The sequence below is a fragment of the Poecilia reticulata genome, linkage group LG12 (assembly GCF_000633615.1).
Source record: "Poecilia reticulata strain Guanapo linkage group LG12, Guppy_female_1.0+MT, whole genome shotgun sequence".
Taxonomy (NCBI): domain Eukaryota; kingdom Metazoa; phylum Chordata; class Actinopteri; order Cyprinodontiformes; family Poeciliidae; genus Poecilia; species Poecilia reticulata.
The window spans coordinates 17,367,479-17,391,683 of NC_024342.1; the positions used below are offsets into that span (position 1 = coordinate 17,367,479).

Genomic DNA, 24,205 nt, shown 5'->3' on the forward strand with positions numbered 1-24,205 from the left:
ATATATATATATATAGTTTTACAGAACTTGCTGAAATTTTACGCGTCATCCTGAATCGGAGCAGAGTTCAGTGATGTGTTTACTTGTGTTTCTAGATCATCAGTTATTCTTTAAAAACGTCAATTGTTTTGAGTTGCTCCAATCAATTGAGTGTTTAAATATAGCCTCGCTTTCCGGTTAGGACGGTCTCAGGGAGACAATTTCAGTCTCTCTGTGAGACAGGATGCTCGAGTGTATTTATTTATTAAATTTTTTTGTCATTTTATTTCAGAAGCTGACCATATCTGTCATAATCTGTTGTTCATCCACTATAATATGTAATCCCATCACCATCTGGGTTGCAGTCAGTCCTTTTTGGCCATGGATACGGACTAAGCAGGATGTAATCACTAATAAAAAGGACGTATCTTATTATTAACGTTATTCCGTGAAATAATATTGCCCTCGCAGCAAAGCGGTTATCTGAAAAATGCAATTTTGCCACAAATTCACGAGCAAACTAGAGTGCAGCGAGAGGTGAGCCACCGAGGAGAAACATTGGTCATCAATTCCCAGTCTCTTGTCTGTCTCCGTGCATCCAGGCGTGGGTCACAAAGTCCTCAGAGGGTGTGGAAGGTGGGTGAGTGGGGACGTGAGGGGGCTTCAAGAGAAAACTGACAAAAAGGGACCATGATATCCTTCTTTTTATGTGGCGGCGTTTTATCTTTTTCTTCTTCTTTTGTTTCCCGCATCCATTCTCACATTTCCGCATCTATTAAGACGTGTGATGAACTTGTTGCACATAAAGCAATAATGGACGCCTATATTGTTTTGAAGAATGGAGTTTGAACATGTCAGTTGCAGCCTCGGGGTTTAACTTGGGCGGCGATAACGGCATGAGCTACAGCTGAATCTCGCACCGGTTGCTCTCTCCATCAAAAAAAGAAAAAAAAAAGAAAAGTATAACCAAAAAATGGGGAAATGGCTCCTACAGTATTGTTTGGAGGAGTTCTGCGGGTTTGCGTTAATTCGAGTTCGGTCCGAGTCTGTCGAAATGAAGTGTAACCGTGCCTTACTCTGCGTAGACACGGTGCGTGTGTGCGCACGAAACCGAGCGCCGTGGATGCACGTACGGTATTCCCCAAGGCGGTCCTTGGGTGGGGTGGCAAGGGGATCTGGCATGTGCTGTGTGTGCTATTGATTTGTTACACAAAACAAACGCAACGCTGTTGAAAAGCTGCAGCAGCATCAGACTAAATGGAAAAAAAAATAAAACTAAAAATCTCTCCAAACTGCACACCTTCCTTCACATGGCATTAAACCCCTAACCCTAACCCCTTCCTTTCAGATGAGTGGGGTCAGGGTTGTGTCAAATAGTGGGCTTTACTCTTCTTTAAACACTCTGCCCCATTAGAAGCACATTTCAATTTAGTGGAAGGTGTCATCAAATAGGAAGCTGTGTTGACACTCAGGCTCTCTTCAGCTGGCTTCATTAGCTAAGCAAGTAGGAGATGGTCAATACACTATATAAACTTTTACAGGGTTAGGGCTCCCAGGGACTTTGGAGAGGCTATAAAAAGGTCCGAGCTGACGTGACTGATTGATGAAGCAAACTTTGTCAGCGCTTCCCTTTTTATGCATCCACTCAGATCATGCGTATCAAAATCAAAGAAGAGGGGGAGTAGATTTGACTGGACAGGGTCTGAAATTTCTCACTCGGTGCGCGTGGGTGCATTTCTAAAAGTACCGAGTGGCGACTCGTGTTTTAAATCTGCCCTGTCCACACAAGTGGCAGGAGGCTGGTGACCCTTTGGTGGTGCACGGATCTACAGCTATGCTGCATTGTTAAGGAATTTAGGTGGAAAAGCCTTCCTTTGAATCTAATTCCAACAACCTATATGTGTAGTTGACTTCATTTGAGCATGTAATAGTTTAATAAATGAAAAAAAAAAAAAGAAATGCATGAAGGTGTTTGTTTGTGGGACTTTCATGCCCTGACTGCACACAACAGCCACACTGTGTATGTTCATTAAGCAAAGCTTCAAAGACATTCCTGGAATTGATCACGGAGCTGCAAGTGATGTAATGTATGCTGTCCTGTTTATTTGCAGATTGTTAATGATAAGCAAGGACAGACTTGGTGGCACCACTCCTGAATGGAGGAGATTGTCTGGTGAGACTCGTCAGCCCTAACAGGACGTGATAGGGAAAGGAAACATCACCAGATTAGTATATTCAGCGACTGTAATGACTGCAAACTTCGTTACGCACATCCCCGACGCAAATCGTGGGAGGGGAGGATGTTCAATTGACAACATAATGACTTTCTAAATGCAAACCGTTTGCCTCAGAGATGTAGGTGGAGTGGCAATTGATCTGTTGAGACAATGCAGCTCCCAGAAAAATACAAACCATAAACTGCACTTTGCAGAATCGGGGCTGTTTTAGTCAATTGGTTTCAGAAACAATAAACTCTTTACCTGTCTGTGAAATGTCTCCGTCAGGCATTTGTAAGTCAATTCAACCCTTGCTCCCATCAATTCCTGCACTGGCCAGTTATGGCTATTGATGGAATACTATTTTAGTTAATTAGGGGATGTGCTTATTGATGGCAGGAGATTGACTGGAGACTGACAGGGAAAATGGTGCTGTGCTCACAGCTTCGAGACAGGTTTTTAACTTTAGGCCCTATCAAGAAGGACAGAAAATTAGGATGAAGGAGATACTATCTGCTTTTGATACTTGTCATTTATATAAAATAACTCGTAGGTATTCATATCAAACATATGCATATCTTTTTGAAAAAAGAATGACATCATTAAACAATAATTCATCTTATTTTGAATCTACGGTATATGAAAGACCAGCTCATATGAATAGAAACTTAAAAACACTACTGCATATTTGCACTCAGCTCCTCTGAGTCAGTACTTTGCACAATCACCTTTTGCTGCAAGTAGAGCTGAAAATCATTTGAGGTATGTCTTGGCACATCTCGAGACTGAAGTGTTGTCTCACTCATTTTGGTACATGCTCTCAGGCTCAGCGACACACTGCATGGACACGTTGTGTGAATATCACTTTTTAAGTCTGGCAGCAGGTTCTCGGCTATATTTTGACTAGGCTATTCCAACTCATAAATATGCTTTGACCCAAACTATTCTACTGCACCCTGGCTGTTTTAGACTCCCTGCACAGATGAACCTCTGCCTCAGACTCGACTCTTTTTGAAACCCCTGTAAGGCTTTATTGATCTCCATCTCGATCACAGCATAATGCTGCCACCACCACGTTCCACAGTGTTTTAAGATGGTCTTTGTAAATTTTCCGCTGTACGCAGCATGTACACCAAAAATATCAGTTTGTGCTTCACCAGATCAGAATGCAGTCCTTCATGCCTCTTGTGTAGTTTTTTTTCAACAACCATCAAAATAGTTTTCTTTCAACATTTTTCAACTGTGATTTTAAAAACAAATTCATGCGACTAATAACCTAACAAGGTAATTAGTTGGTCCTTCCATTGTGTAGTCATGTGATAATTTGTGGTGCTTGTCAAATAAAAGAATCTCAGTAAAATCCATTGATGTTTTTAATTGTAATGTGACAAAAGGGAATGAATACAGATAATTAAAACAAAAATGGTCCAAAGTTTAGTTTTGCTAAAGCAAATCTTTACATGACATTGTTCGGCAAAAAGCCTACCCAAAGCTTAGTGATGATGCATAATGATTTTCTAACCGGCGTGGAAAAAAACAAAAACAAAAAAAAAACAAACTTCTATTGTCATCGCTTACTTCTGCAAGGCATAGTACAGCTGCACTTTTTTAACCAACAGGTCCAGTGGCATGCATCACCTGTAGAGCATAATGCGAGGGATTTGCCTGCTCAACCCAGTAAACAGCAGTCAGGCTTTCTCCGCAGCTATACAAGCTGTGCGATCAAGATACTCATGGCAAAAGCCTCAGATGTGGACCATGTGTCAGAAGCTCTCTGCTTGCCTTACGTGCCCCTGCTCGCTAACATGGGAGATAAGAATCTCCACCCCCCCTGGCCCCCATCACTGCCTTCTACTTGGAGAGCCGATGAATCGGACTGGAACTAGTTTTGCATGCTAAAAAGCAAACAATAGCAAATAGAAACCAGACAAATCCTCGGGTTATTTGTCATCAAGTTAGCGCAGTATAAATATGTCGCTGCAATGTTCATGAGAGGCATCTGTTCGGGGACTATTTTGAGCTTGAATCAAAAGTGTTTTGGTTTGCCCTGTGCAGTGAGCAGAGAGGTGCCCTGATGTGGGTTTCTGCTGTCCCCCACCATTGGCATCAACTCTTTTGCGCCGCTCCAACTTTGCAAACCGCACAAAGTTCTAAGGTTTTGCCACTAAGTCCAACCTCAAGATGCAGATCTGTTTAAGGGTAGAGCAGCAGGAAAAGCAGTGCATTCCTTCAATGAGAGAGGAATCTTGGACTAAAGGGGTTAGGGTGGCTTCTCTCTGGAGGTTAAGTGGGATAAGTGTGTGGCTCATGTCAACCTCACTACCCCCCAATAGTTTCTGGAAAATTTGCAATGGGGTCAGATTGGATTACTGTGTTTTGGTATTTACATGGAGACACAGGGCTTTGAAATGGAAAACCATAGGCGGAAAAGCAAGTGCCATGCAGTCTGGACAGTTTGGTAAAAGAAATCAGCATTCATTTCGACTGACAGGATGGTTGAATATGCGTCTTTTATGTGTATCGTGCGGCACAACCAGGCATTTCGTGTCAGGGGACGATGATTGAGGTAAATGGATCAAGTGCAATAGAAACCCTTAAATTAAATCCATGGTAAGAACTGCGATAGACATTTAATAGGAAATGAGGAAGTTTCAGGCACCATGCTTATGCTCACAGACTGACCACATCATAGCTCTGTCTTTAGCTTCCAGCTCCTTAAGTGCACTTAAGGAATTTTGCAGCACAGTTACACTATGCACACTGCAGCACACCCCATCCCTGCATGACCTTGTAAAAACTAACTTAGGTGTCAGTTTTCCGCCAGGTAACCCCAGGTCTTACCTGGATCTATGCCTCAGGTGGTGTGTCATTTTTCCTGTTGGACCTCATTGCAGACCTGCTGGGATAAGTTTTCAGGGTTATTTAGGGAAATATTCCCCGGCAACCACTCCCTGCAGGTGCTGTGTGCAGGCCTGAGCCCATAATCCACCTTTTCAGTTTGGATTTGGCTTGACTCCACCAAAGTTGATCTCTTTTTTGTTTTACTCTATGTAGGTAGTCAGTCAGAAGAATAAACAGCATCTGTTTTTTTGTTTTTCTTTGGAGTCAAACTTTTGCTATTGTCTTTGTGAAAAGTAACATTTACAAAGGCAGCATTTGTTTTTAAAGCATCAGACCCCCGAAAGTTGGGTGGCTGTTTTTCATTATACTTTCTTTAAAATGAAACATATTTATTTGAAACTTTTGACAGTTTATTATTTACATTTTCTTAAAGAAAAGAATTCTCAAAGAATATGCCAAAATGCTTAGATATTTTTATGTAATTAAAAAAACCATACATTTAGTGAAGCCAATCAGCTCAACTAATCAGCACCAATAATATCTGTCAAAAACCATCCAGACTTGATTTCTTGCATGTAAATTACCTATCAGAATCTGTTTGGGTTGGCCTTTGCGTTGTTTACTTCAAATTGTGTAATAAATAACGGTAAATACATTTTGGAGAAAAAAAAAGTTTTTTTATGACTCACTGGTTTGAATTGGAATTTGTTTTCAGAGTAAAGTGTTTCAAGCAGGCTTGGTAAAGTCTGGGAGGAGGGGAAAACTCAGTTGGTTTTGTTTACAAACACACATGGAAAATGTTTGCTTATTTATTGATTATTTTTGCAGTTACAGCGTGCGCAAAATTACTTGCGCATTAATCCAAGCAGCAGAAATGATTAAACTAGAGAAACATTCTATTCTGACTTTTAGTTTGTAAAGAGTGTTTTCTGAATGAAATAAAACTAGAGAATTCATCATTTTTAACAAAACTCAATAGATGTGGATTTACACTTTTAAGAATTTGAAATGTGCTATTTTGAAGTTCATTTAAAAGTGAACTCATTTTTGACCAGCAGAACATATTTAAAGTTTTAATATATATATATTCTGCGTGCTTAGACAAACGCAGCAGCCTTGCTTGATAATAATTTGGTCCGGCTTTGCCTTTATTGACGGGGTTTTTCTTTCTGAATGCAGCCGCCTTGGCCGTCCCATATCCCCCAACTGATGTCTCTCTCTCTCTCTCTGTCTTTTTTTTGTCTACTACATTTTCCCTTTCTTCTTTCTCCTCCCTGGAACTTGACCTCCCCGTTTCTGGGTGAATTAACTGTTTTGTCAGGAGCGAGAACAACATTTTCAAGAGTTATGCTGCGAGCCAGAGCGGCGGCAAAGTTGAGTGCGGTCAATTGAACCTCCACCGCCGCCCCCCTCCCCTTCCCACATGCGTCTCAACTTAGTAAGTGCGAGCAGTGGACCCAATCAGTCACAACTTCAGAAAGAGCAGTGTGATGAATCCTTTTCCAAACATATTTTTATTTATTTATTTATTTTGGGAGAAATTTCTGTAAATAATAAAAAAAATTTTTTAAACGACTCTCATGTTGTCACGCATACATTTCTCATATTTATTTTTACCCGTTAACACCTGGAATCAAAGAAGATCCCTTGCAGCTAAAATTCAGTCTGATTTGCAAAACTGCGTAGCCCCACCTAACGTTTTGCTGGGTAATTTATCCAGGCACTAATGCTTGAGCACATAGAGGGCTGAGCTTTTTTGCTTTGTGGCGCTTACTTTTAGCCACTGTGTTGTGCATCGACAGGCTTGTGCAATAATCTGGTTTATATGCCATTTATTCTAAGTGTGTGTTAAGTCTGCCATAAAGTGTACCTTTTTAACCAACGGAAATAAACTCGATCCGCCGACGAGGATTAAAGTGAAACTTTTTTCCTTTTCTTTTTCAATTATGTGTTTTTAAATGTGACCCGAGTCAGACAATTTCAGAGTCACTTTCCTCCTTTTTTTTTCTCTCTTTCCTTTTACAAGCTGTTTGCCCTTGCTGCTTTTTTTTTCATGTTGAAATTGGAAGGGTTTACTTGTGACATTTGAAATATGAGACTGGCCGTATTTAAAGTCAAACAATACACCAGAAGCCACATGAGAATCAAAATGAGTAGGATGCGGTTTGAAGCCGCGCTTTTCCATTTATTGAACTCCCTACAGATGTTTTGCATAAAGACGTTTTTGGGGTAATGAGGGGGAGTATTTGAACGTAAGATGAACCTGGGCGGCTTTAACTTATAGGATAGCCTCGATTAAGCTCGGAGACTGGATTCATGCCACTGTTGCAAAGAGAGGAAATAAATATCTATCTGCAGGGTAGAAAATATGGCTTTGCCTCTCTTTAGTGGGTCTGAATGTTAGATTGATGATCCTTTGCGGTTATGTCCGCTTTCAAATATATTTTGCGGCATTGTACATTACAGGTTAAAAAAAAGTAAAAAATAAAACGGTTGCAGATGTATGCGTGTTCCGAGTTGTAATTTAAATAGAGCTGTTACAATTCAACTAATAAAATTGTTGTGACAAATTCCATTCATATAGATCCATAATTCTGAGTATAAATTATTAACAGCTGAAAAACAATTTTACAATGTAGTTGTTAAACTAAATTGGTTAATTTTTAATCACTTTGATCATGTGGTTTGTTTCAATGTAGAAAAGTAAAGAAAATATAACAGTTGGTTTATAATGAAAACGTACAATGTTACGGAAACGGCTTTAAACACGTTAATCTTTTCATCGACCATTCTTGAAAATGTCTTTAGCATTTGGTGCAAGACACAAAATAACATCTTATCTTATCGAAGTTTTTGCTAGCTAAGTTTCATTTAGCATTAGCCTTGGCATTCTAAGCTCTCCTCTGACAACCACGAATAAGATCTTTCTCTTCCCGACAAAATCTGCCTCAGAAGTATGGCATTTAGGATCCGAGCAAACCTGACATTAGCATTAGCACAGCATGTCATAAAATGTAATAAACCTTTTACCTAACAGACCAAGTTAAGATCTGCTATTTATTGGAAGCAACTTCCTCAGAATAAATTAGCTAGCTAGCAAGTGTGACTTCAGCATTATCATCAAACGAGTTAAGGCTGGGTACAAATTTTGCAACAAAGTGGCATGTTAATCTTAATTGGCTAGATGGCTATGATTTGGTGGCAGTTTAACACTTTTGATTGCTACTCTCTTGACTTTAGCAATAGAGCTGTCGCTAACTAAAAATTATTAACCTAAACAGAAATGTTCCTATGATAGTTCTTACATTTGACAAAGTTGATGCTACTACATACTGCCTGTACAGATAGCTTATGAAAAAATTAACAGCTGACCAAACCAACATTTTCTGTTAAAATGTTATAAAGAAGTTTTAGATAGGCTTTGTTACCAACATATAATAGGTAACATTACTTAAATGTATCCAGTGCTGTACACTGTGTTTTAAATAAAGTGCTTTGTGAAAATTCAAATTGCTTTCATAGTCTATCTTATAAGCTCTATTTTATAGCACACCTAGAAGAAGACACCTCCACCGTTTGACTTTTTTTTCTTTCAGTAAAGTCATCCTTTTCTATTGTGTGCACGCTTTTCATTTTTGCACATCCTTGCTGAAACACCAACACCAAATTCATCCCAGTGGGCGCCCATGAGGACACCAGCCAACCAGGCAACCAACCAATTAAAATCCGATTAGGAAACATCTTAGTTTTCCAAGAGAGGGCAGTGAAAAAGCCTGTAACCTTTCCTCACTGAGGTCATTCACCTAATAAGATCCATTGCCTATAGTGAAGCCGCAGACCTTCACAAATGTTCCTGGCGACCGAGTGTGGCCCCAGAGACCTCTGGCATACATGGGGGTTTAATTGGTCACTGTATTTACGAATAAGGTGGGATTCCAGTTAATTAGTGGCGAAGTGAATACAGCCGAACATTATATGATTCGCTCCCGCTATCCTGGTTTGTTAGTGCGGATTTGGGGTGGATCAGCTTTTGTGTTTGACAAATGAGAAGTGAGTAGCGTGGTGCCGATGCACAGTGTCGTTTTGTGGACTGGCGACAGTCTCCTTTCATGGGAAAAACTTAAAGGAGGCCCGCGTTATCACAGGACCTCATTATCTCATGTCTGCAACCATCTTTTGGGAACAAGCTCTAATCAAGAATGGCACAGACCTACTTTGGAAAACTTTGGGATATAATAGCCCCCCCCTTTTGCTTCCTCTATCTCCCTCACTCTCTCTCCCTAAAAAAACACACACACACACACACACACACACACACACGCGCACACACACACACACACCTATGCTCACACTTTGCGTGAGTTAGGGTGCAAGACAATGTGGCAATGTGACCCTGACAGACAGAGATCACCTTTGGGTATCAGTGCATGTAAAATAAGAGGGTAGAAAAGTAGCCTGCATATACTCAAAAAGCTAGTGAATGTATCCAAAATGCAACATGTTTTGGTGACATTAATTGAAATATTTAAATATCTGGAGTCATTCATTAGGTAAATCATAGTGAACTGAATTGCCAACAGGTGCACTCACAAAAAAAATGTTTACAACTAATTCCTATAAATTTCTTTAGATATATATATATATAGTCATTATACCTGGTCTGTATCTGGTTATGTCATACAGTCATTGAAATACACCAAAAACTTCAGTGAGTGGCAAATATTCAAAAGTTCAAAAACAATAAAACAAGCAAAAATAAATAATGTTTTAACTCTTTAATAAATGTCCTGTTAGATTTTTATTTCAAAAAACATTTTTTATTTCTAATTACGTGTTTTGTATGGTGAGCAAATGAGATCAAAATTAAAATGGACCATAAGACCTCATGGGTGCCTCAAATAATGAAAGTGTGCATTCAGGCCAGCTCTGTTTGGTCTGCTTTAATCTAACTGGTTCATTTGCATAGATAGAAAGTCCTGTTCATCTGTGGAGGTGTGGATGCGTAATTGAACTCTGATACAGACCAAAAAATCGAACTCTGCTCCACCTACAAGCCTTGGTATCGGTTTGGTTGAAGTGAACTCTGGTGTGTTTCGAGGAAGTGGACTGTAGCGCAGGGGATTCTGATTGGATACAACCAAAACAAACGCACAAGTCCAGCATTGGCAGGAGAAATGGTCTTTTACCAAAGACAAATGAGAAATCCTACTCTATTTCTGTTTATATTTTGTAAAGAAGGAAGTTGCGCTTAGTGTCTTCTTTACAAGTTTTCATGTTGTTTTCTTTGGTGCTTCTTGATGTAATGCTGTCACAGGAGAAGGGGTAAACGGGCAAAAGGCTTTGGTTTGTCTGACAGCGGAGTTTGAAAGCAAAGAGCACCAGCTAAAAATGTAACAAATATTGCAATTTTGATCCACAATCAAATTGAGTCAGGTGTGAAAACACCTCCCTCCCGCCCTCAAATAAAGCGAAAGAAACAAGTGCCGTTCATGTTATAGGTAATCTTTATTGATATCGGCATGGCGATTTGTGATGTACACAGTGTAAACCCTGTAAATAAAAAAAAATGCTTGCCATAAAAGGTAACCAGAAATTAAAGCCAAAGGTGGTGACACAGTCACAACTTAATCTTCTTTTCCACTCATTTTTTTTTTTTTTTTACATGAAGGTGCATTTGAACATTTGGTTGTGTGAGGAGGGACAAAGGTCATGGCGCCATTCATAGAAGAAGCACTACTACTGGCTCCTGTGGTGAATAAACGCTGTAAGTGAACTTGGTCAACCTCTGTCTACAGATTTGAATGGAACTGTTCTTTGTTTTTGAAAGAGAAAAAGAAAAAAAAAAACAACTCGGAGAATAAGGGCTAAAGTCCTGAAAATATAACAATTGCAATTATGTACAAACTAAAGAGCATTGCTGCATACAATGCCTCCAAGCATCGCAAGCAGCATGGATACATTGGCCAACCTCTCCGCACACCTCAGTGCATGACAATGCTGACATTTCCTCCCTGGGGCTGTTCTCTCTCTATTTGCACAAGCCCGCAAAAAACGAGAGAGGAGGTGGTTCATTTACTTGGTCATAAACCATTTATTTACCTCCAGGTGAGTGTCGCGCAGAGTGCAGAGTAAAGATCGCAGGAGAGATTTACACCTGCCTCTGTGCTCAAATAGAGAAGCCAATAGCCTACAGAGATGGCCGCTGGAGCCAGCTTGTCTGGGGCTCTGCTAGACATCCCCCCACCTCCCTCTCACCCCCATCCCCTTTCTTTTTTCTCCCACTGTGGATTAAACAACATCATAAAAAATGACCATCAGCGCGCATACTGCAAACAGATGACCCTCCTCGGCGCCCCGGCGCGCAAACTGCACGCTTTTAAGGGCGGAGACGCGTCCAGCGGGGCAACCCGTGTTGCTGCCCGGCAGCAGCGCAGGGGCATCATTCTGCACTCCGTTTCCCCGCACTTCTCCGGACCCTTTCCGGTCATGTAAATACTGATGAGCGTTTGATGTTGTTCGGCTGCGGACTGGAGAGACTCCTGGGAGGCTGCTGATGGACATTTGTAACCAGATAAGGAGCCATTCCGTCATGACAAGAGAGCTTTGGAACATATGACATCTTGTTTCAAGCGGTTATTTGTAGATGTATATTATAGGACGCGCTTGTTGTTGTAAGGGATATTAGATGCAAAACAGAGCTTGGGATGACATGACAATCTAATGCCTTGTAACATACACGCCCAGTTTTATTTTTTTTAATTTTTGACTCCGGTTTTACCTGTTGCTGCGTTCCTCATCTTAACTGATGAGAGATGTCACCATACAGGTAACCACAACTTTTACTTCAGCATACGTAGCTTAAGCTGCGCTTAAAGATTTTGAAGTAAAAGTTCGCCATAAACTTAAATATATGTTAAGTTTGAAAAAAAAAAGTATCATAGGTCTCTTGCAATAATTATTGATATTTGCAATTAGAATGTTGTAAATTTTCACATAAAAGCATTATTATAATATGTAACCCTATAATTTTACATAATAATAATTGTCATTATAAATTCCTTTATGGCTTATCCACCTCAACCTGACATACATACTTCCTAAAGCAGTTATTGTTTAAGCTTCTCCACATTTTGGCTCCACAAACTTCAACGTCATTGGGAATTTTTTTTGTGATGCACAAATGCAAATCACTGCATAACTGTGAAGTGAAAGGGAATCAGAGAGGAATTTATTCCTCAACTCTGATTTTATTAGAATAACGAATCAATACGTTTTGATCTAAACCAATCTATTGTAGATCTGGCCGCATATCCAGTGGATCCAACCGGAAGGTGAAATCTCATTCAACCTCTCTTTAGCTCTGAATCTATCTTCACATTAACTCTGACCGGAGTCCAGTTCCTGGCTGAATGAAAACATCCCCACAGCATGATGCCTACACCACCGTGCTTTACAGCTTTCCATGTTCAGATAATGGCTTGAACAAACCTTCATTAGAAGGTCAAAGCTCTGGAAATTGCTTCATAACCTAATCCTTGTTTAAAATGATCCTACCTGTCTGTATTCATTTGTCTTTATGACTCTTATGTTTTCTCAAAGAAATCTAAAATTAAATTAAATTACACACAGGTGAACATTATCTGATTATTAAGTAACTCCAGAAGAATTGATGGCACTGATCTTATTTAGGGGCATCTCATTAAAGGCAGCTGAATACAAGCACATGCCAAATTTTTCAGATTTTTAAATGTTTGGCATTCACATTGATCTGTACGTAAAACCCCACTAAAACACGCTTTGAAACTGCAATGTGACTGAATTTATAAAATCTCAAGAGTTGAAAACTTAGTTGAATACTAAGAGACTTTTACTTATATCTCTGAAGCCAAATGTGGTTTCATAAGATTCTCTGCAGCAACCAGTGAAGCTGAAGTAAATTAAATGCCGTACATGAGAATGTACTTAGTTGCATTCCACTAATGCATAGCTCCTATAGGTTTATCCAAAGGTGCGTCAGTAGGGCTCTTTGTAACCCTTTCAACTTTGTGAAAAACATTCATCACCTGAGAGCAGAAGACGTGTCATCATTAGTGTCATTAATTCATCACTCGGCTTTAATCAGATCTACATTTTTCATGTCCTGTTCCCAGGCTTTTTACTTTGTGCTTTCAGTTACCTTAAAATTAACGACTGCCATGTATGACCTGCAAATCAAAAACCCGGATAACATCAGTTAATCTATGCAGAAAGTCAACGTAAGAGTGAGAAGAGGCACAATCACAACATCTTCAACTTGTATTCGACAGAGAAAAATGAGATTTGAACACCAAGAAGTAGCAACAGAGGGCATAATTTGAAAATACATTGTTTTTGACACCATGGCACAAATTAATGAAGTAGCTTCACACCAGCAGGTGGGTCAAAGAGTGACGGAATGTTTTTTTTTTTTTTTTTATAGAAGTCGTATTTACAAACCAGTATCAGTCTGACTCACATAAGAAACATCCTTTTCAATAATTTCTATCATCTATTCAGCCTGTACTGGTGGTGTTTGTGCTCAAAATTAAAAGTTTCAAAGTTGGACATAATTCAAACTAGTTCATTTCAGTTGAACTAGTTTGCACTGATTCACAACAGTGAGCGTCTGAAGGCAAATTAGCAAAACAAACACACTGGGAACAGCATATATTCAGTAGTACAACATCAAATTAAAGAAATCATACAGATTCAAAGTTAAAATGCATACATTCTCAATTGATCCCACAACAGGAATGACCCTGAAGTCTTCCCAGAAAAGCCAACGCTCTCTGAGCAGCCCCAAGTTCAGGATCCAACATTGCCTCTGCAGAAACAGAATACAGTTAGAGCTGCAGATATAAAGTAGTTGTTAGTTCTGCTGACAACGTTGCTCCTCAGTAACCCAGTAGCACACAAAATGCGGCAATATATATTTTGCAAACTTGTGCTTTATTTTTTTGAAAGCATATAATGGAGAGAACCACATTTTATGGAATAGTATTAAAATAGTAAGCATTGTGACAATCACCAAATCCAACTATGCTTTCCAAAATGGAAATTCTCTACTGGGGTGTAACTTTGTTTCCAGCTCCAGTTCCCAGGATTGAACTAAATCCTCTGAGCTCTGAAAGTTATAGCAAAATTCTATAAAAATAACAACAACAACAACAACAACAATAACAACAAAAAATAATCTTTCAGGATTACCAGATTTAAAAATGATCACAGATGTTTTTCATGTGAAGTGACCCAGGCCAATCAAGCAACACAGACTCAGATCCATGGTCAAGTGCACTATATAATTAAATAATTATATATATATATATATATATTTTTTTGTAAACCATAATGTTCATATATTTAGACGGTTTAAAGAACAGATGCGCTATGGAGCTTTAGTTAAGTTTTGGTGAGAGGAGTAGAAAGTCTCCTAATTTAAGTGCTAAATGTTTATCGCCACATACAATATTTAGCTAATTCTGCAGACATCAACGTTAAACTGGAAGTTGGCCTCAACTTTTCAACCCAAAGCACACAAATCTTTAATTCCTAATTTTTTCCCTCTTTTTCCTTCACACATAATTTGCAATTGTGCAAGTTTTGCACAGTGGCTTTGCTTTACGGGTCACTTTGCTGACCACTGCAGTGGGAATGATACCTTGGCAAGTGAATTTCATGTCCTTCTGGAGGAAATGGTCTTTCTCAATGTGACACAGGCAGCTCAGACGTTCTCCTCTGGTTTGCTGCAATTTAAATGCTATCGGCAATCTCATGCTCAACTGTTTTAGAATTAACTTCAGTTTTAGACATTTGTTTTGGATACATTTAATTTGTTCCCCAGACTTTCATTTTTGTGTTTTTTTTTTCTTACATTTTGCCAGTAAAAAAATCTTACTCTGTGATAAAAAGCAAGTTATAATTGTACTTCGTTTTCATGGGACAAGACATAAAATGACTACTTGGAGTTTGGTGGCTATGAGGTGTTTCAAAGAGACGAGATATAAAATGGCAGACGGGAGTTTGGTGGCTAAGAGACGTTTCAAATCAGCTGTAGGTCACAAGTCAAGGAGTAATATATTCAAATTACATCTGAAGTTTACAAAACCCCAAATGACATGTTGACAGGAATTACATCTTGGAGAACAGTTGATTTCAAATGAGGTTAGCCAGCAGAAGAGCTGCTCTCAAATTATACCCTTCATCGGTTGTTATGTATTTTCCAAAATCTGTGGAAAACGTTCAGTTCAAAGGCCACAAATGAGTATAACTTAGGGTCTTCTAAACTTAGGAGGGAGAGATAACACATTTTTTTCGGTCCTTTAAAGTAATGCATGGAGTTTTTTGCAGCAGCTATCCAAAGTAAACAGTGTCTGTTGTTGTTAGATGACAAATAAGGGTTAATAGTTTAATGTCATAAATCTTGGCATCCAGAATAAATTTGACTTCTTCCTCATTTAACTAACGTCTCATTCAATCGTTGACCCATTCAGCCGTTCTCCTACTGAGATGCCGTGGAATTGGCAGCGTATGAAAAAAACCTGGAAATTATAAAAGGAAGTCTTCCATTCAATGAAGCCCATGAGGGAATACAGAGAGAGAGAGAGTGGGAGAAACGGCAAAGGCAGACGGAAAGCGGTGATTTCCAAAATGGCTTGGTCATTGAATGACAATAGCCAGGCCTCTCCAGTGGTCTCTATTTCTTTATCACTGACGACCATAAACATTTAAAAAACCCTAACGCAATAATGGAGGCAAAGAAAATTACCAAATGTGATTTATTTGAGTTTGAACAAATCATTTGTGATTTAAATTTGGAAGAGGAGATATGGATGATAACTGAATTTCCTGTCCAAATGGGTGAGACTCATGTCTCCATTTTGTTCATATTTGACATTATCTTGGACAAAAATTGTTCTTGCGGCTCCAATAATGTTGTCTAAGCAGACAGTCTTTTCGTCTTATTTCTACTGGTCCCGTAAGCAGAGCATATCCTTCAAACATTCATGGATAGTTTTTTTCAGGCTGAAAGGTTATTGTAATTATTAAGCCCACAAAAATGTAACTTTTAGCCCAGGGGGTGAGGAGGAAATGTCCACCCTTATAAATTAGCTGCCCTAATTTCCAACCCTGTAAATTCTATTTTTCTACTAAAAATGTTCATGCATGAATTTAAAAGTAGAAAGGACAAGCTTTCAGAATTGTATTATTTACCAGTCTTTGCATTTGTAATATTACGATTTTGTGCTTTTGTCACTTTTATAGGTAAAAAAAAAAAAAAAAAAAAGAAAGACTCAACCTCTCAGTGCATGACAATATCGACGTATCCTACCTGACTACATTTTTCATGGGCTACAGATCCATGTGCTATCTTATCAAATCAGCATATTTTTGGAATATATATTAAGCACAATTTTGCAGTCGACTAGTTTACTTAAAAAATCCTTAATTTGTTGTTAGTGATTTTCTTTTATAATGATAATGATGTTTTTTTGTAAGTCAGACGACATTCCACCAGCAAAACATAATCAAAGTAAATCTTTCATATTTTCAAAGTGTAAATACAATACCCTATTGTCAAATATACATACTCAAATAATGTACATGCAAAATACACCACTTGTTTGGTGACTGTCTGAAAAGGAGTATGACAAAGTCTGACTTAAATATGACTGAAAATAGCAACATCTGGGCAGCCCTTACATACGTTTCTAAGGACATTTTTACCAAATTTATAGATCCAAAGACATCTATTATTTTTTTTTCAACCACATATTAGCATCAGATGGAAAGTAATATTTGCATGGCTGTCTTTTTTTGACTGAATTTTGCTTAGTTATTGCATTACATATGATGCATTTTATTGTACGAATTGGTACATTTTCACACTAATGCTATTATCACTTTTATTACATACAATAATTGTCATTTTTTTTGACATTTTAAGATTAATTTATTTCTGTCTTCTTTTTCCTGTTATTGTTGTTGTTTGCTTAATTCCTCCATGATTTCTTCTATTTTCCTCTGCCTCTTGTTTAATTACATGACCTGTACAATATGTTACCTAATGTAGTCACAGCTTGTCATGAGTTTATTTCATTAAAGTTAAATGTACAACAGGGAGAATATCCGAATATCCCATAATTCCCCTCCTCTGAACTAATCTGTCTCTGACACTGCAAGGCCATCAGTTTCACTTCATTGTTTGCCTCGCCTGCTATTGCAAAAAAATAAAAAATAAAAATAATAATGACAAAAGAAAACATGCATTTAATGTTCACTCATCAGATATGCTGCTTCCTTAGGAAGATTTTTTTGTTGTTTATATTTGTGAATCTCAAATACAGACACATTGCAGTCTTTGTGCTATTTTAACAAATTATCCCACAAACGGGTAATGCATAATATATATTGCCAGAGATCTTTCTGTATCCAGAATCAGTATTTCACCATTTTTTATTTTATTTTAGAAAAATATACATTTTCTTCTTGCATTTCTTTTGTTACTCAGTATACCGTGGATCAAAATCAAACTACCCGTCCTACACATACAAAGGAGTCAGTGAGCAGTCTACAGACTCTCTCAGCCGCCAAGGACTGGAAGATTTTTTTCAATAAATAATTCACCACTGATAGCCAGACCTAATGCCTACATGAACAAATCTCTCAGTTACAGCCATCTTGGGAGTAAGCCAGTCCGAGAGCGTACTTAATAAACACATACAGCGGCCCCGGGATGGCTCCGGTTTCAACGACGTCTTTCTAGAGGAAGAGTATTCAAAGACAGTTGGTGAAACGGCACCGTTTCTGTGGGTGAAGGTTTAGGGGTCAGGTGTGGGGCTTTGCAGTGAGAGAGAGAGAGAGACCGAGAGAGAGAGATCTTTTTGCGTCGTTAGCGCTGATGTCCAGGATTGATTTACTGTCTGCTTTAACAGGGTCTCTCATGTTTAAGTGTTGTTTTTAGATATGTTTGTGTCAGAAACTTTTATGATCTGGCACGATGTCCTGGAAACTGATATAGAAACTTGATCATTCCATAACCCGAACAAACAATTTAGTTCACGTATGAACAGAGGTATTTCCCCTCATATCTGCACCATGCACTGCACCAGAATGTCATCTCCTGCGTCCACATTTAGGAACGGCATTGAGTCGTTATTGCCGCCTTACATTGAACACGTGCTTGCTGAAACTTGAAACAGAAAGCAGTCACAACTACTATCTAACCTGACTGTGCATGCACATTTCACACATCTTTTTTTTTTTTTATGATGTAAATGATATTGTGAAGTCGCATAAAACGCACAGTCGTGTGAGTTTTGGCTGTAAACGTGTGATGTATTGAATAATTCCACTTAATTTTTTAAATGCCTTGAACGTTTCTCACTCGATAAAGAAAACAAAACCCGTTGTGCAGTGTCTGTAACTGGATGGGGTTGTTATTTATCATATCTGCGTGTTTTCTTGCTACAAGACTCCTCTACATAAAATATTCAAAGTCCTGTGGAAATGGATCTGCTGATCTGAAATCTGTTTCTCTGCCTCTCTCCAACAAGATCCCAGTGGAGCAGATGTCAAAGAAGGATCCCAGTATCACATATCGGTTAGATGACCAAGGCAGGGCCCACATGACATGACAGCTAAAGCTCGGATCGCGAGGATATTGCAGGGGGATTCAGTGGACAACACCTGTGCACTGATTTTCTTTACCGTCTACAACTTGACCACCCAGTTGGCGTTCGTGCAAATTGAGCAAGGTAAAGTTCCTTCAATAAAAGCAAAATTGGGGTTTTAAATGTACGTTGGATGCACACTCACCTGTGTTTAATGTTCATATATTTTTATTGTGCACTCCAAGGTAAGTCATTTTTACAGCTAAACAGAATTTTGTTTGATTAATTCTCAATCAAACAAGTCGTAGGCCTGTATGAGAACCAGTCTGTGCTTTGGGACAGGAAACAATACAGAGATGTCACACAAACCCACATTTGCACCTAGAACAATGTAACAAGTGGAAAACACGCTATTTTATTCACCTACCCAGACTGTGGCTGTTACGTGCGCCCCTAAATATCTGCGTCACTCCACCTCATTCTCCTCCGAGCAGCACGGCGCTGCACCCGGACTAAATGAAAAACAATTTGAGGAAGCAGGGAACAATCCTCGGCAGGCTCCAGCGGGCTGCCATAAAACGAGGGGCTGCCTCTCCAGCTTTTCCCCTCATGCCTTCAGCTTTAACTCTATGGGCTGATGAAAGATCAATGGGCCGGCGGGGCAGCCGCTGTCGTGGCTGCTGTCTGCCACTGCACCAGGAAGCGAGCCAATTACAAAACACAAGAAGGATGGGGGTGTGGGGGGTGGGGGGAAGTAATGAAAAAACTCTGAAGTCTTTGTGAATGCAAACTGAATGATTAGGGAGATTGTCTTGCATGTGTGTGGGTGTACGTGTGTGTTTTCTTGCTCTCCACGTTTTTTTTTTTTTGTTTTTAACTGCCGCCTTCCATACCTCACCCTCTTTAACACCCCCTTAACCCCGGCCTGCTCCCCTGGCCTCCAGCAGCCTGGATCCAGATCTGCACCAGCTAACCAGCTTGGGAGCAAAGAGAGTGGGGTTGGGTGGGTGGTGGGTGGGTGGGTGCTGGTGCAAATACGCAGCAGCAGACAAACAAATCATGCTAAATCTCTGCTGCCATGCCTGGCAGCTCACTCAAAGCTGAGCTGGTGCCCTGCGAGGGAGGAGGCTGCGCCCATTTTCCCAGGGAAGGGGGTGAGGGCTGAGGGTGAGCATGAGGAGAAGGTCTGGTCCTTATCCGGATCACAGACACCTCCGCCCCTCCTGGCAGGAATGCATACAGTGCCGGTGGGAGGAGAGAGACTAAAGAAAGGAGGAGGAAACATGCAGACATGAAGAGGGGGAAATAAGAAGGGAAAGAAAAGGGTGGACAGGGAAAAGTGAGTGAGTGAACGAGGGACGTGGACAGAAGCAGAGCGAAAAGGCCTGCTTGATGTAGGAGAGGGAGTGTTCCTACACATGCAAAACACACCAATCACAACACTCTCACTAGCGTGGCTGAGAGTACCTCTAAGAGAGCGCATAGGAAAACAAACAAGGCATTAAAGCTTCTTAGGCTCCTTAAATCCCATTCTTACCACGCAATTGGTTATCATTACCTGCAGTCAGCGCCAGACAAATGTAACCTGTCACTGATGACAAATGATGAGAGATCAGAAAACCAACAGTGGCTGTGCAGCATAGAGGTGCTAAACTCACAGATGATAGACACTTCATCAATGTTTATTTTTTTTGTCGTCTCATTTGAATTGAAATCAAAAATTGTTCATCATATTACAGGACAATAACAATCTGCACTGCGGCCTATGAGAAAAGATTTATTAAAGAGGGTCAGTACTTACTATTTTGTATACATTGACTTAAGATAAAGTAGTGCATAGCTGGTAAGTAGAAGGAAAATAAGACATTATTTTAACATTTTATACAAATCTGAAAAGTGTGGCTTGCATTTGTACTTAACCCCCACAAGTCAATACTTTCTATTTTCATTGAAGAAAATTGTAAACCTTTTCGGTATTTCTCGGCCAGCTTTGCAAATCTTGAGAATAAAATTTGTACCTATACATGTTCGTAAAATATCCTAAGCTAGGTCAAATTCAATGTCTGTGAACATCAATTTTTTTTAAAATCCTGTCACAGATTCTCATTTGGGCTTAAATTTAGACTTTTAATTGGTCATTCAAACACATGATCTATGCATTGATCTACTGCATCATACCTTTGGTTGTATGTTCAGGTTCGTCTGGTTGTTAGGTGAACATCTATCACAAATCAGTCACAAATCATTTACAGCCTCTCTGACTCTCTCTCAGGATTGCTCTGTCCGGTTTCATCAAACTTCCCCTCAAATCTGGTCAGCTTCCCTGCCTGTACTAAAGAAAAACAGCCCCACATGTTTCACTGTGGGGGTGTTCTGTTCAGGGTAACGTGCAGTGTGAGTTTTCTGTCACACACTGTTTTTGGTTAAAGGCTAAAACATTCAATTTTAGTTGAATCTTTCCAGAGCACCTTCTTCCTGACCGTGTCCCTCACATAGCTCATGGGAAACTGATAGTGAGTATTTTCTATCATTTTCTTTTAACAGTGCCTTTCTTCATAACGGCACAGCTAATGATTTTCCTGCCAACAGATTTTTTTTGTTTTTTTACTTGAGCGATGCTTCAGCTCCTCGAGAATTACCTTGGACGTCTTGACCAGCCTATGATTTTAGGAATGGGCATGTCTCAAGTTAGCCTGATAAAAACCAACCCCTTGCTCTATGCTTTGCTTCGTACAGAGGGTCTGGTCTCTTGGGCCATTGAGAAATGATTGCTTCCTGGAGGCGTGGACTGTGTTGAGGTTTTAAATTTTACACAGTTGCTAACGTTTGGCTGTGACTTAATGATGCACCAGTTCAATAAGCTTACTGGAAATTGCCTGCGCTGTAAACAACCTTCCTCCACTGCGAAGAGGGACAAGCCAATCCGTACTAGACGACTGTTAATGTTATTTCAGTATTTGAAAGTGTGACCAAAATGGACTGAATGGCTTCGGCACACCCTCTGCTGCCATTGCTAAAACAGAATAGACAGAATAGAAAATCGATGTCATCGTCCTCAACTTGTCTTTCTGTTCGGTGATTGACCCGGTCAAAAATCGTCTGATTTATGGTAAGAAACCCAGACTGTGCTATAAGCAAGAATTTTTTTTCAAGCAGAGTTGCACAGGAAGGCAACAGACAGACTGTATTTTTTTTCTTTTGTCCTTTTTACTTATTAGGTGATTTCTGAAGGCTATTCTTGCACTTAGTTTTATTTAGGCATACCCGGTTAAAAAGAACTGAGTAAAAAGGCACATCACAATTTTCAAGTTTTACTTTTTTGTTGTACGCATTTTTCTTCCACTTCAAAATTTTAATCTGCTCCGTGTTGTTCTTTCAAAGAAAATCCCTATGAGATGCATTAGATTTAGTGACTGCAGTTGAAGCCGCTATGTTTTGCCAGCACTACCTGTGGGAGAGAAATATTCATTTTCATAGCTTGTAAAGATCTTAATGTGACATTCCTGCTCTGAGGGCTGCAAATGTTTTGTGGTCGTGTCAGTGTGAAGGAGCAGAGTTTAGCAGCTGGGGGGATTTGGAGTTTTGGGGGTTCATTTACAGTTCACACGGGAGCATTCCATGCAATCTTTACATTTTCATTCACCCCTGATCCTCTCTATCCTCCTTCACCCACTTTACGGCTCTTCCGGCTTTCTTTTTGAAATACGATCCTACTGTATTTCAGCTAAGAAAAACAATCTTTGACATACAATATATTCTGCTCAATGCCCTGGAGTTGTTCTGCCATAACATATGTGAGTCGCATTGTAATGAAAATACTGTCTTCTTCACACTTAATCTTAATTTCCCCAAAGTTTATACATAACTATATGCTAATGTAAAATAAAGCCTTTGAGTCTTACAGAGCCATCATTCAACTACTGCAACAACATAGCAGCACGGTAATCCCCCTCTTGGTAATTCTGTGATGTGACAAAGAAAGCTTGACAGGTGGACTGGTGCATGTACACTAGTGCTTTGTTACCAGAAAAGTGCACAGTGATATTAGATACAAATATTGGTATTGAAATTTTTTGAAAATTTCTGTGTAATTTGTTTCTGATGAGTTGCTCCTATTATGGTTATTCTGGACATGCCTCATTTTACAATGGAGTAGAGTAGAAATTATCTTTACTGTCCTTCTCAGCGACGAAATTCATGTGTACCCGCAGAAAAGTCAAAGGCAAGAAGAAACGTGTAGATTTACACAAAATAAGAATACTAAAATAGAAGTAATAATGATAACATAACGGACAAAATTTACAGAATAAGAAAATACTGTGCAGTTACAAAAAAAGTACACTCTGATTCAAAGAAATGTGCAACTGAATAGAAAAAAGGAAATATGTACAAAATGTACATGATTTCTTTTTACATGATGTTTATGCAGAAAAAACAATCTACAGAAATTGAAAAAGAAAAAACAACAACAAGGATGTAAAAATGACAACAGGAATTTTATTTGCAAATGGGAAAACAACAGCAGATATGAACATTTATTGAGTCTGAGTTTGTTGGAAGCAGTGATGGTTGTAAAGTCTAACAGCAACTGGGAGGAAGGATCTGTGACGATGCTCCGATGTGGACCTTGGATGCAGCTCTCCAGTTCAACAACAGCTTCATGCATGGAATGAGTTATATTGTCCAACAGTGATGTTATTTATCACCTGCACTGGGTGGAGGGACCATCCTAAAACATTTACTAGCCACAACAAATCCCTTGTCCAAACAGAATAATTTCACTCAAAAAAACATTTAATTTCTGTCTATTTATTCAGTTGGAAAAAACATCCATCTACTGAAACAAGATGGAAACCCATCCACGCCACAAATAGTGCCCTTCTAGACAAGAAGTCCAATAGAAGAAATGTTACTGATCCCTCTTTTACTTTCAAATTTAGATTTTTTTCAGCTGAAACAAATTTTTATTTTGTAATTTCTGATTTTCCGTTGAGCTTCATAAATCAGAAGAATGTAATCAGTCACGTACATTAGCATGAGTCCAGAGAAGAGTAATAAGTGAAAAGTTTGCAATGAAAGACGCATTTATTTTATGGTTTTTCACAATTTCTTTAATGGATGTAAAATATGGAGGGAACAAAAGGGTAAAAAAAATATATATATATATATATAATATTGTTGCTAAAATTTATTTTTTTTAAATGAACTTAAAACATAAAATTGCTAATAATGTTAAGCATAATAATTTAACATTTATGCAGAACACTTTTTATTTTCAAGTAAATAAAAAATTGGGAAATGTCATTATGTGTAAGCAAAATAAAACTGACAGTGTTTGCACTATTATTTCACACAATTTTGAGCTTCAAATGCTAAAAAAAACATGCTGTATTTATCCAGTGTAGATTCTATTCATTTATTTTTTCAGAAATTCTAAAAACTAAAAAAAAAAAAAAAGTTTATATATTCACTTTCAACCCCCCCAAACTGAGATTAAGCTCTTCAGTTTGTAAACTTAACTCGCACATTTTCTGCACTCTG

The 24,205-nt window shown here is 39.0% G+C and overlaps 1 long non-coding RNA gene across 4 annotated transcripts in view; it reads left to right on the forward strand.

The window, feature by feature from the left end:
* Nucleotides 1–24,205, forward strand: part of LOC103473797 (uncharacterized) — a 102,144-nt gene that overhangs the window by 61,349 nt on the left and 16,590 nt on the right. For 2 of the 4 annotated variants that reach the window (XR_535066.1, XR_535069.1), the window contains exons 2-3: nt 10,705–10,800; nt 18,608–18,808. This is a non-coding gene — a long non-coding RNA (uncharacterized LOC103473797). The remainder of the gene's footprint in view (nt 1–10,704; nt 10,801–18,607; nt 18,809–24,205) is intronic. The other 2 variants (XR_535068.1, XR_535067.1) reach the window with 1 other exon arrangement.